The 11,586-nt window shown below is 36.8% G+C and overlaps 1 non-coding gene across 1 annotated transcript; it reads right to left on the bottom strand.

The window, feature by feature from the left end:
• Positions 1 to 1,094: 1,094 nt before the first annotated feature.
• On the bottom strand, positions 1,095 to 1,201 carry LOC131813320 (U6 spliceosomal RNA). The gene has a single exon (XR_009346739.1). It is a non-coding gene; the product is annotated as a U6 spliceosomal RNA (small nuclear RNA).
• Positions 1,202 to 11,586: the final 10,385 nt, after the last annotated feature.

Here is an 11,586-nt window from a genome sequence, read left to right as displayed (position 1 = left end):
ACTAACAAGTCAGTCAATGACAGATGCTGGCGAGGATGTGGAGAAAGGGCAACCCTCCTACACTGTACGTGGGAATGCAAGCTGGTGCAACCACTCTGGAAAACAGCATGGAGGTGCCTCAAAAAGCTGAAAATAGAACTACCCTATGACCCAGTGATTGTAGTACTGGGTATATACCCTAAAGATACAAACGTGGCATTCTGAAGGGGCACATGCACCCAAATGTTTATAGCAGCAATGTCCACAATAGTTAAACTATGGAAAGAACCTAAATGTCCTTCAACAGATCAATCAATAAATAAGATGTGGTATATATGTACAATGGGATACTGTGCAGCCATCAAAAGAAATGAAATCCTGCTATTTGTGATGACATGGATGGAACTAGAGGGTATTATGCTTGGCGAAATAAATCAATTTGAGAAAGACAACTATCATATGATCTCCCTGATATGATGAAGTGGAGATGCAACATAGGCGGTTTCGGGCGTACGAAAAGAAAAATACAAGAAGATGGGATTGGGAGGGAGACAAACCATAAAAGACTGAATCTCACAAAACAGAATGAGGGTTGCTGGGGGGAGGTGTGTTGGGAGAGGATGGTGGGGGTATGGACATTGGGGAGGGCAGGTGCTATGGTGAGTGATGGTGAGTGCGGTGAAATGTGTAAACCTGGTGATTCACAGACCTGTACCCCTAGGGATAAAAACACATTATATGTTTATAAAAAAAATTTAAAAAATAATTTAAAAAATCCATTAAAGAAAAAACACATATTGCAAGCCCAGAGCTAATCTCATATTCAATCAAAAAAGTTTGAAAGTTTTCCCCTTAAAGATCAGAAAAAAGACAAGTGTGTCCACTTTCACTACTCTCATTTGACATAGTACTGGATGTCCTAGCCAGAGAAACAAGGAACACAAAGAAATAAAAGACTCCAAAAAAAAAAAAAGGAAGAAGTAAAATTTTCTTTTTTTGGATAACATGAACTTACATGTAAAAAAATCCTAAAAACTTCACAAAAAATTTTGAATAAACAAATTTAATAAAGCTGCCAAATACAAGATCAATATATAAAAGACAGGAATTTTGTTTTGTTTCATTTTTTTATAATAGTTTTTCATGTCATCCTTGCTCAGTGATCAGGCTAATCTTCTCTGCATCATTCCAATTTTAGTATATGTGCTGCCAAAGTAAGCACAAGACAGGAGCATTTTAACACTCTAATGATGAACTATCTGAAAAAATAAAGAGAACAATCTAATTCACAATAGCATCAAAAATAATAAAATACTTAGGAATAGATTTTACTAAGAAGATGAAAGATCTGTACCCCATAAATTATGACATTGATAAAGAATTTGAAGGAGACATAAATGGAAAGATAGCTCATATTTATGAATGGTAAGAATTAACATTGTTAAAATGTCCATACTACCGAAAACCATCTTTAAATTCAATTCCTATCAAAAATCCAATGTTAGGGGCGCCTGGGTGGCTCAGTGGGTTAAGCCGCTGCCTTTGGCTCAGGTCATGATCCCAGGGTCCTGGGATCGAGCCCTGCATCAGGCTCTCAGCTCAGCACGAAGCTGCTACCTCTTCTCTCTCTGCCTGCCTCTCTGCCTGCTTGTCATCTCTCTCTCTGTCAAATAAATAAATAAATAATCTTTTTTAAAAATCCAATATTTTTTTTACAGAAGTAGGTAAAGAATCCTAAAATTTATATGAGACCATAAAAGACAACAAATAATTAAAGCAGTTCTGAGAAAGAATGAAGAAGCGAAATTACACTTCTTGATTTGAAACTATACTACAAAGCCCTCATGCTCAAAACAATAAAGTATACTGGCATAAAAACAGACCAGTAAACAAGTAGAACAGAATTGAGAGTCCAGAAATCAATTCTTTCATACAGTCCCCTAATATTTGACAGGGGCCAACATATATAATGGGTAAAGATAGTCTGTTCAATAAATGATATTTAAAACTGAATAGTCACATAAACCAGCATGAAACGGGAACCTTATATCACTCATAAATCTTAACTTGAAATAGATTAAAGACTTAAATGTGATGCATGAAACTAAATTTCCTAAAGGAAAACATAGGAAAAATTCTCCTTGACATTGGTCTTGCCAATAGTTTTTTGGATACCAGGCCAAAAACACAAGCAAAAGAAGCAAAAATAAATACATGGTATTACATCAAACTAAAGTTTCTGCATTGCCAAAAAAACCCAAAAGGGAATGAAAACACAATCCAAAGAATGGAAGAAAATACTTACAAATCTTATATCTGAAAAGAGGTTAAAAACCAACAGATACAAATAGAAAAAAATATATAATTAAAAAATAGCAAAAGGATATCAAAGGCTTTTTTTTTTTAAATTTTTTATTTTTTATAAACATATATTTTTTATAAACATATATTTTTATCCCCAGGTCTGTGAATCACCAGGTTTACACACTTCACAGCACTCACCAAATCACATACCCTCCCCAATGTCCATAATCCCACCCCCTTCTCCCCAACCCCCTCCCCCCGGCAACCCTCAGTTTGTTTTGTGAGATTAAGAGTCACTTATGGTTTGTCTCCCTCCCAATCCCATCTTGTTTCATTTATTCTTCTTCTACCCATTTAAGCCTCCATGTTGCATCACCACTTCCTCATATCAGGGAGATCATATGATAGTTGTCTTTCTCTGCTTGACTTATTTCGCTAAGCATGATACGCTCTAGTTCCATCCACGTTGTTGCAAATGGCAAGATTTCATTTCTTTTGATGGCTGCATAGTATTCCATTGTGTATATATACCACATCTTCTTGATCCATTCATCTGTTGATGGACATCTAGGTTCTTTCCATAGTTTGGCTATTGTGGACATTGCTGCTATAAACATTCGGGTGCATGTGTCCCTTTGGATCACTACATTTGTATCTTTAGGGTAAATACCCAATAGTGCAATTGCTGGGTCATAGGGCAGTTCTATTTTCAACATTTTGAGGAACCTCCATGCTGTTTTCCAGAGTGGCTGCACCAGCTTGCATTCCCACCAACAGTGTAGGAGGGTTCCCCTTTCTCCGCATCCTCGCCAGCATCTGTCATTTCCTGACTTGTTGATTTTAGCCATTCTGACTGGTGTGAGGTGATATCTCATTGTGGTTTTGATTTGTATTTCCTTGATGCCGAGTGATATGGAGCACTTTTTCATGTGTCTGTTCGCCATCTGGATGTCTTCTTTGCAGAAATGTCTGTTCATGTCTTCTGCCCATTTCTTGATTGGATTATTTGTTCTTTGGGTGTTGAGTTTGCTAAGTTCTTTATAGATTCTGGACACTAGTGCTTTATCTGATATGTCGTTTGCAAATATCTTCTCCCATTCTGTCAGTTGTTTTTTGATTTTGTTAACTGTTTCCTTTGCTGTGCAAAAGCTTTTGATCTTGATGAAATCCCAGTAGTTCATTTTTTCCCTTGCTTCCCTTGCCTTTTGCGTTGTTCCTAGGAAGATGTTGCTGCGGCAGAGGTCGAAGAGGTTGCTGCCCGTGTTCTCCTCAAGGATTTTGATGGATTCCTTTCGTACATTGAGGTCCTTCATCCATTTTGAGTCTATTTTTGTGTGTGGTGTAAGGAAATGGTCCAATTTCATTTTTCTGCATGTGGCTGTCCAATTTTCCCAGCACCATTTATTGAAAAGGCTGTCTTTTTTCCATTGGACATTCTTTCCTGCTTTGTCGAAGATTAGTTGACCATAGAGTTGAGGGTCTATTTCTGGGCTCTCTATTCTGTTCCATTGATCTATGTGTCTGTTTTTGTGCCAGTACCATGCTGTCTTGATGATGACAGCTTTGTAATAGAGCTTGAAGTCCGGAATTGTGATGCCACCAACGTTGGCTTTCTTTTTCAATATCCCTTTGGCTATTCGAGGTCTTTTCTGGTTCCATATAAATTTTAGAATTATTTGTTCCATTTCTTTGAAAAAGATGGATGGTACTTTGATAGGAATTGCATTAAATGTGTAGATTGCTTTAGGTAGCATAGACATTTTCACAATATTTATTCTTCCAATCCAGGAGCATGGAACATTTTTCCATTTCTTTGTGTCTTCCTCAATTTCTTTCATGAGTACTTTATAGTTTTCTGAGTATAGATTCTGTGTCTCTTTGGTTAGGTTTATTCCTAGGTATCTTATGGTTTTGGATGCAATTGTAAATGGGATTGACTCCTTAATATCTCTTTCTTCTGTCTTGCTGTTGGTGTAGAGAAATGCAACTGATTTCTGTGCATTGATTATATATCCTGACACTTTACTGAATTCCTGTATAAGTTTTAGCAGTTTTGGAGTGGAGTCTTTTGGGTTTTCCACATATAGTATCATATCATCTGCGAAGAGTGATAATTTGACTTCTTCTTTGCCGATTTGGATGCCTTTAATTTCCTTTTGTTGTCTGATTGCTGAGGCTAGGACCTCTAGTACGATGTTGAATAGCAGTGGTGATAATGGACATCCCTGCCGTGTTCCTGACCTTAGCGGAAAAGCTTTCAGTTTTTCTCCATTGAGAATGATATTTGCGGTGGGTTTTTCATAGATGGCTTTGATGATATTGAGGTATGTGCCCTCTATCCCTACACTTTGAAGAGTTTTGATCAGGAAGGGATGTTGTACTTTGTCAAATGCTTTTTCAGCATCTATTGAGAGTATCATATGGTTCTTGTTCTTACTTTTATTGATGTGTTGTATCACATTGACTGATTTGCGGATGTTGAACCAACCTTGTAGCCCTGGAATAAATCCCACTTGGTCGTGGTGAATAATCCTTTTAATGTACTGTTGAATCCTATTGGCTAGTATTTTGTTGAGTATTTTTGCATCTGTGTTCATCAAGGATATCGGTCTATAGCTCTCTTTTTTGGTGGGATCCTTGTCTGGTTTTGGGATCAAGGTGATGCTGGCCTCATAAAACGAGTTTGGAAGTTTTCCTTCCATTTCTATTTTTTGGAACAGTTTCAGGAGAATAGGAATTAGTTCTTCTTTAAATGTTTGGTAGAATTCCCCCGGGAAGCCGTCTGGCCCTGGGCTTTTGTTTGTTTGGAGATTTTTAATGACTGTTTCAATCTCCTTACTGGTTATGGGTCTGTTCAGGCTTTCTATTTCTTCCTGGTTCAGTTGTGGTAGTTTATATGTTTCTAGGAATGCATCCATTTCTTCAAGATTGTCAAATTTATTGCCGTAGAGTTGCTCATAGTATGTTCTTATAATAGTTTGTATTTCTTTGGTGTTAGTTGTGATCTCTCCTCTTTCATTCATGATTTTATTTATTTGGGTCCTTTCTCTTTTCTTTTTGATAAGTCGGGCCAGGGGTTTATCAATTTTATTAATTCTTTCAAAGAACCAGCTCCTAGTTTCGTTGATTTGTTCTATTGTTTTTTTGGTTTCTATTTCATTGAGTTCTGCTCTGATCTTTATGATTTCTCTTCTCCTGCTGGGCTTAGGGTTTCTTTCTTGTTCTTTCTCCAGCTCCTTTAGGTGTAGGGTTAGGTTGTGTACCTGAGACCTTTCTTGTTTCTTGAGAAAGGCTTGTACCGCTATATATTTTCCTCTCAGGACTGCCTTTGTTGTGTCCCACAGATTTTGAACCGTTGTATTTTCATTATCATTTGTTTCCATGATTTTTTTCAATTCTTCTTTAATTTCCCGGTTGACCCATTCATTCTTTAGAAGGATACTGTTTAGTCTCCATGTATTTGGGTTCTTTCCAAACTTCCTTTTGTGGTTGAGTTCTAGCTTTAGAGCATTGTGGTCTGAAAATATGCAGGGAATGATCCCAATCTTTTGATACCGGTTGAGTCCTGATTTAGGACCGAGGATGTGATCTATTCTGGAGAATGTTCCATGTGCACTAGAGAAGAATGTGTATTCTGTTGCTTTGGGATGAAATATTCTGAATATATCTGTGATGTCCATCTGGTCCAGTGTGTCGTTTAAGGCCTTTATTTCCTTGCTGATCTTTTGCTTGGATGACCTGTCCATTTCAGTGAGGGGAGTGTTAAAGTCCCCTAATATTATTGTATTATTGTTGATGTGTTTCTTTGATTTTGTTATTAATTGGTTTATATAGTTGGCTGCTCCCACGTTGGGGGCATAGATATTTAAAATTGTTAGATCTTCTTGTTGGACAGACCCTTTGAGTATGATATAGTGTCCTTCCTCATCTCTTATTATAGTCTTTGGCTTAAAATCTAATTGATCTGATATAAGGATTGCCACTCCTGCTTTCTTCTGATGTCCATTAGCATGGTAAATTCTTTTCCACCCCCTCACTTTAAATCTGGAGGTGTCTTCGGGCTTAAAATGTGTTTCTTGGAGGCAACATATAGATGGGTTTTGTTTTTTTATCCATTCTGATACCCTGTGTCTTTTGACAGGGGCATTTAGCCCATTCACATTCAGGGTAACTATTGAGAGATATGAATTTAGTGCCATTGTATTGCCTGTAAGGTGACTGTTACTGTATATGGTCTCTGTTCCTTTCTGATCTACCACTTGTAGGCTCTCTCTTTGCTTAGAGGACCCCTTTCAATATTTCCTGTAGAGCTGGTTTGGTATTTGCAAATTCTTTCAGTTGTTGTTTGTCCTGGAAGCTTTTAATCTCTCCTTCTATTTTCAATGATAGCCTAGCTGGATATAGTATTCTTGGCTGCATGTTTTTCTCGTTTAGTGCTCTGAAAATATCATGCCAGCTCTTTCTGGCCTGCCAGGTCTCTGTGGATAAGTCAGCTGCCAATCTAATATTTTTACCATTGTATGTTACAGACTTCTTTTCCCGGGCTGCTTTCAGGATTTTCTCTTTGTCATTGAGACTTGTAAATTTTACTATTAGGTGACGGGGTGTGGGCCTATTCTTATTGATTTTGAGGGGCATTCTCTGAACCTCCTGAATTTTGATGCTCGTTCCCTTTGCCATATTGGGGAAATTCTCCCCAATAATTCTCTCCAGTATACCTTCTGCTCCCCTCTCACTTTCTTCTTCTTCTGGAATCCCAATTATTCTAATGTTGTTTCGTCTTATGGTGTCACTTATTTCTCGAATTCTCCCCTCGTGGTCCAGTAGCTGTTTGTCCCTCTTTTGATCAGCTTCTTTATTCTCTGTCATTTGGTCTTCTATATCACTAATTCTTTCTTCTGCCTCATTTATCCTAGCAGTGAGAGCCTCCATTTTTGATTGCACCTCATTAATAGCTTTTTTGATTTCAACTTGGTTAGATTTTAGTTCTTTTATTTCTCCAGAAAGGGATTTTATATCTCTCGAGAGGGTTTCTCTAATATCTTCCATGCCTTTTTCGAGCCCAGCTAGAACCTTGAGAATTGTCATTCTGAACTCTAGATCTGACATATTACCGATGTCTGTATTGATTAGGTCCCTAGCCTTCGGTACTGCCTCTTGTTCTTTTTTTTGTGGTGAATTTTTACGTCTTGTCATTTTGTCCAGATAAGAGTAAATGAAGGGGCAAGTAAAATACTAAAAGGGTGGCAACAACCCCAGGAAAATATGCTTTAGCCAAATTAGAAGAGATCCAAAATCGTGAGTGGGGAGAAAGGGGATAAAAAGAGGTTCAAAAAGGAAGAAAGAAAAAAGAAAAAAAAAAAAAGAAAAGAAAAGAAAAGAATTTTTTTAAAAAAAGAAAACACCTAAGAAAAATGTAAAAAAAAATATATATATATTAGATAAACTAGTAAAAAATCGTTAAAAAAGAAAAAGGTAACAGTTAAAAAAAAAAAAAGTTTTACCCGAAGGCGAGAAAAAAAAAAAAAAAAAAAGGAAAAAGGAAAAAGAAAAAATTAAATTAACTGCAAGACTAAAAAAAATCACAGGAAAAAAGCCATGAGTTCCGTGCTTGGCTTTCTCCTCCTCTGGAATTCTGCTGCTCTCCTTGGTATTGAAACCGCACTCCTTGGTAGGTGAACTTGGTCTCGGCTGGATTTCTTGTTGATCTTCTGGGGGAGGGGCCTGTTGTAGTGATTCTCAAGTGTCTTTGCCCCAGGCGGAATTACACCGCCCTTACCCGGGGCCGGGGTGAGTAATCCGCTCGGGTTTGCTTTCAGGAGCTTTTGTTCCCTGAGCGCTTTCCGTAGAGTTCCAGAGGACGGGAATACAAATGGCGGCCTCCTGGTCTCTGGCCCGGAGGAGCCGAGAGCCCAGGGCCCCACTCCTCAGTGCGCCCTCAGAGAACAGCGCCCAGTTACTCCCGTCTGCCTGACCTCCGGCCGCGCTCCGAGCTCACCGAGCCTGCGACCGGTTCAAGGTAACACGGAGCTGCGAGCTTACTGTCGGCTCTGTCTCTGTAGCCGGCTTTCCCGTTCCAATACCCGCAAGCTCTGCGACACTCAGACACCCCCGATCCTTCTGTGACCCTGCGGGACCTGAGGCCACGCTGACCCCGCGTGGGCTTCGCCCCGGTTTAGCCTCTGGAGCGATGTCCCTCAGCGGAACAGACTTTTAAAAGTCCTGATTTTGTGCGCGGTTGCTCCGCCGCTTGCCGGGAGCCGGCCCCTCCCCCCGGGGTCTATCTTCCCGTCGCTTTGGATTCACTTCTCCGCCGGTCCTACCTTTCAGAAAGTGGTTGTTTTTCTGTTTCCAGAATTGCTGTTCTTCTTCTTCTCTTCAATCTGCCGATGGATTTTCAGGTGTTTGCAATCTTTAGATAAGCTATCTAGCTGATCTCCGGCTAGCTAAAGCAGTCTCAGCTTGCTACTTCTCCGCCATCTTGACTCCTCACCCCTCAAAGGCTTTTTTTTTTTTCAAAAAAGTTATATAAATGACCAACAGGAGCATTAGAAAGTGCTCAACGTAAAAACTCAGGGCAAAGTCATTATGTTGTTGTTGTTGTTGTTTACCTCTGAAAAACACAACAAGATATTACTACCTATTAGAATATATCCTACCAAAAAATTAAAACTAACAAATTTTGGTAAATATTGGGGAAAATGGGGAACTTATGCACTGTGATAGGGATATAAATTTGTATGGAAAACAGTATGGAGATTATTCATATTATTAAAAGTAAAATTACCATATGATTCAGTAATCCCACCTCTAGGTATATATCTAAAGGAAACGAAGTCACTATTCGAAAGACATATCTGCACTCTTATGTTCATTATAAAATTATTAACTCTAAGCAAGAGATGGAAATAACTTCAGTATCCATTAATGGATGAAAGAATAAAATAAGTATGGTAAATATATACTATGGAATACTACTGAACCATGAAAAATTAAGAAATACTGCCATTTACAACAGCATGGATGGATCTTGAAGGTATTATACTGAGTGAAATATTTCAAAGATTTTATATATATTTTAATTTATGTATTATGATATCCCTTACATACAGAATCTGAAGAAAAAGCAAACTAATGGAAACTTAGAGTTGAGTTGACAAGAGGTGAACCTGGGGTGGAATAAGGTGGTCAAAGGGTACAAACTTGCAACTATAATATGAAAAAGTTCTGGGGATCTAATGTACAGCATGATGATCATAGTTAATAATATATACATTCATTTTTATTGTGCTTCCCTTTATTAAACTTTGCATATATCACATTCTTACAAGTTGAAAGTTCATAGCAATCTCGTATAAAAGAGGTCTGCTGCCACCATTTTTCTAACGACATTTGTTCATTTTGTGTCTCTCTGTCACATGTTGGTAATTCTTGCAATATTTCAAGTTTTTTCATTATTATTGTATTTGTTATGGTGATCTGTGATCAGTAATTATGACCCACTGAAAACTCAGAACTAGTTTACTTACGGTATATACCTTGTTTTTCCTTAAAGGCATAATGCTTTGAACAGTACAGTATAGTGTTTATTTTTTATATGCACTGGGAAACATAATTTTTTATTTGCACTGGGAAACCAAAAAAAATAATAATAATTTGACTTAGTTTATTGAGATAATCACTTTATTGAGGCGGTCTGGAACAAAACCCACAAGACCTCTGAAGTTTATCTCTACTGTACTATATACATAAAGGTTGCTAAGAGAGTAGATCTTAAAATTCCTTACCATACATGCATAAAAAACAGTGGCAACTATATGAGATAGTAGATGTATTAACATTTTTATGTAGATTATATTGCAATACAGATGTATGCCAATTTATCAAATTGTACAAAATTTACACAATGTTAAAAGTTTGCAATGTTATAAGAAATCATTTCTTATATTTACAAATTATAATATGTTGATTATTTTTCAATAAAGCCGGAAAAAACTTTTTGTAGAATTAATCTATTTTTCAAAAAAGGAAGTAAGGAAGTAGAAACTGCAACTAACTCTGAAATAATAGAATATAAAATCCATTTTAGTTCTATACACTGGGACAAAAACTATTACTTAGTTTGCAATGAAGGAGTACTTAGGAAGCATGAAGAATGGTCTATAAATAAGGCTGAAAGAGCTCAGTTTTAAGGTTTAAATTTAAAATCTTCTTTTGAAATACTAAACTGACCACCCAGTTTTCCAAACATAAATGTCTTAACTGCATGAATTTCTTTCATACAACTCTATCATCTAGGGTCATAAGAAAGCAGCATGCAAATTTTGAATAAGACAGACTTGCTTAAGTTTCTTTATGTTCAACAGTAAAGGATACTTCCGTAAAAAGAAGAAAAATCAGCATATTTATTATGATAATTATTATTCATAATGAGATTCATATTGAATTAGGGAATATATATCCTCAGAGGGGGTATAGTAAAATGAAATTTATTTTGGTAAATGTGTCTATGAATAGTCAATTCAATGCCTCAATATAAATGAATATTATCATTTTGAACAATTTAATTACTATTACTAGAATTATTATAAGTATAAAAATAGCTATCATTTTAGCATGGAATATGAGACTCTCATGCTCCATGCTTCATTACATCCACACAACAACTCTGCATAATAAGTATTATCATCACCATTTCATGTGTGAAAACACTGAGGCTAAGACATGTAGATAACTGGTTTATGATTACATGGCTAGTAAAGATGCATCACACTAATTTAGGCTTTATGATTTCAGAATTGTACTCTTTCCACTGCACATTCTATTACTCTGTAAATACTTGGCTTGTTTTCATTCAGTTCTTTAATTTTATTCATGTGGTGATGGCTTAAAGCTTCATTTAAAGGAAGCTTAAAAAATTCATTTAACCAAAAGCTCCCAAGAATTAAAAATGTCATGGATATCATTAGTTAATGGGTAACTATATATTTTCCACTCTAGTGAGATAACAATCAGAGTATTTTTCTAAGTTTTAGTCTCTGAGTGTTCAAAAGGACTTTGTTAAAATAGAAATATTTAGACAAAGGTGATCAAAAGTCTGGATCAGGTCACCTTAAGATAAATATTAGGAAACTGAGGAAACAAATGGAGATTTGAACACTGAGCTATGATATAATGAATGGTTTAAAGTATTTCGTAGAGCATAGGAAAGACCTTTAAAGCCTGGTCTTAGCCTAGCATTGCAGCTTCTGAGATATCTGTCTATCTATCATCTACCTATCTATCTATCTATCTATCTAGATG

Source organism: Mustela lutreola, chromosome 12, assembly GCF_030435805.1.
Source record: "Mustela lutreola isolate mMusLut2 chromosome 12, mMusLut2.pri, whole genome shotgun sequence".
Taxonomy (NCBI): domain Eukaryota; kingdom Metazoa; phylum Chordata; class Mammalia; order Carnivora; family Mustelidae; genus Mustela; species Mustela lutreola.
This window is presented reverse-complemented; position numbering and strand designations above follow the sequence as displayed.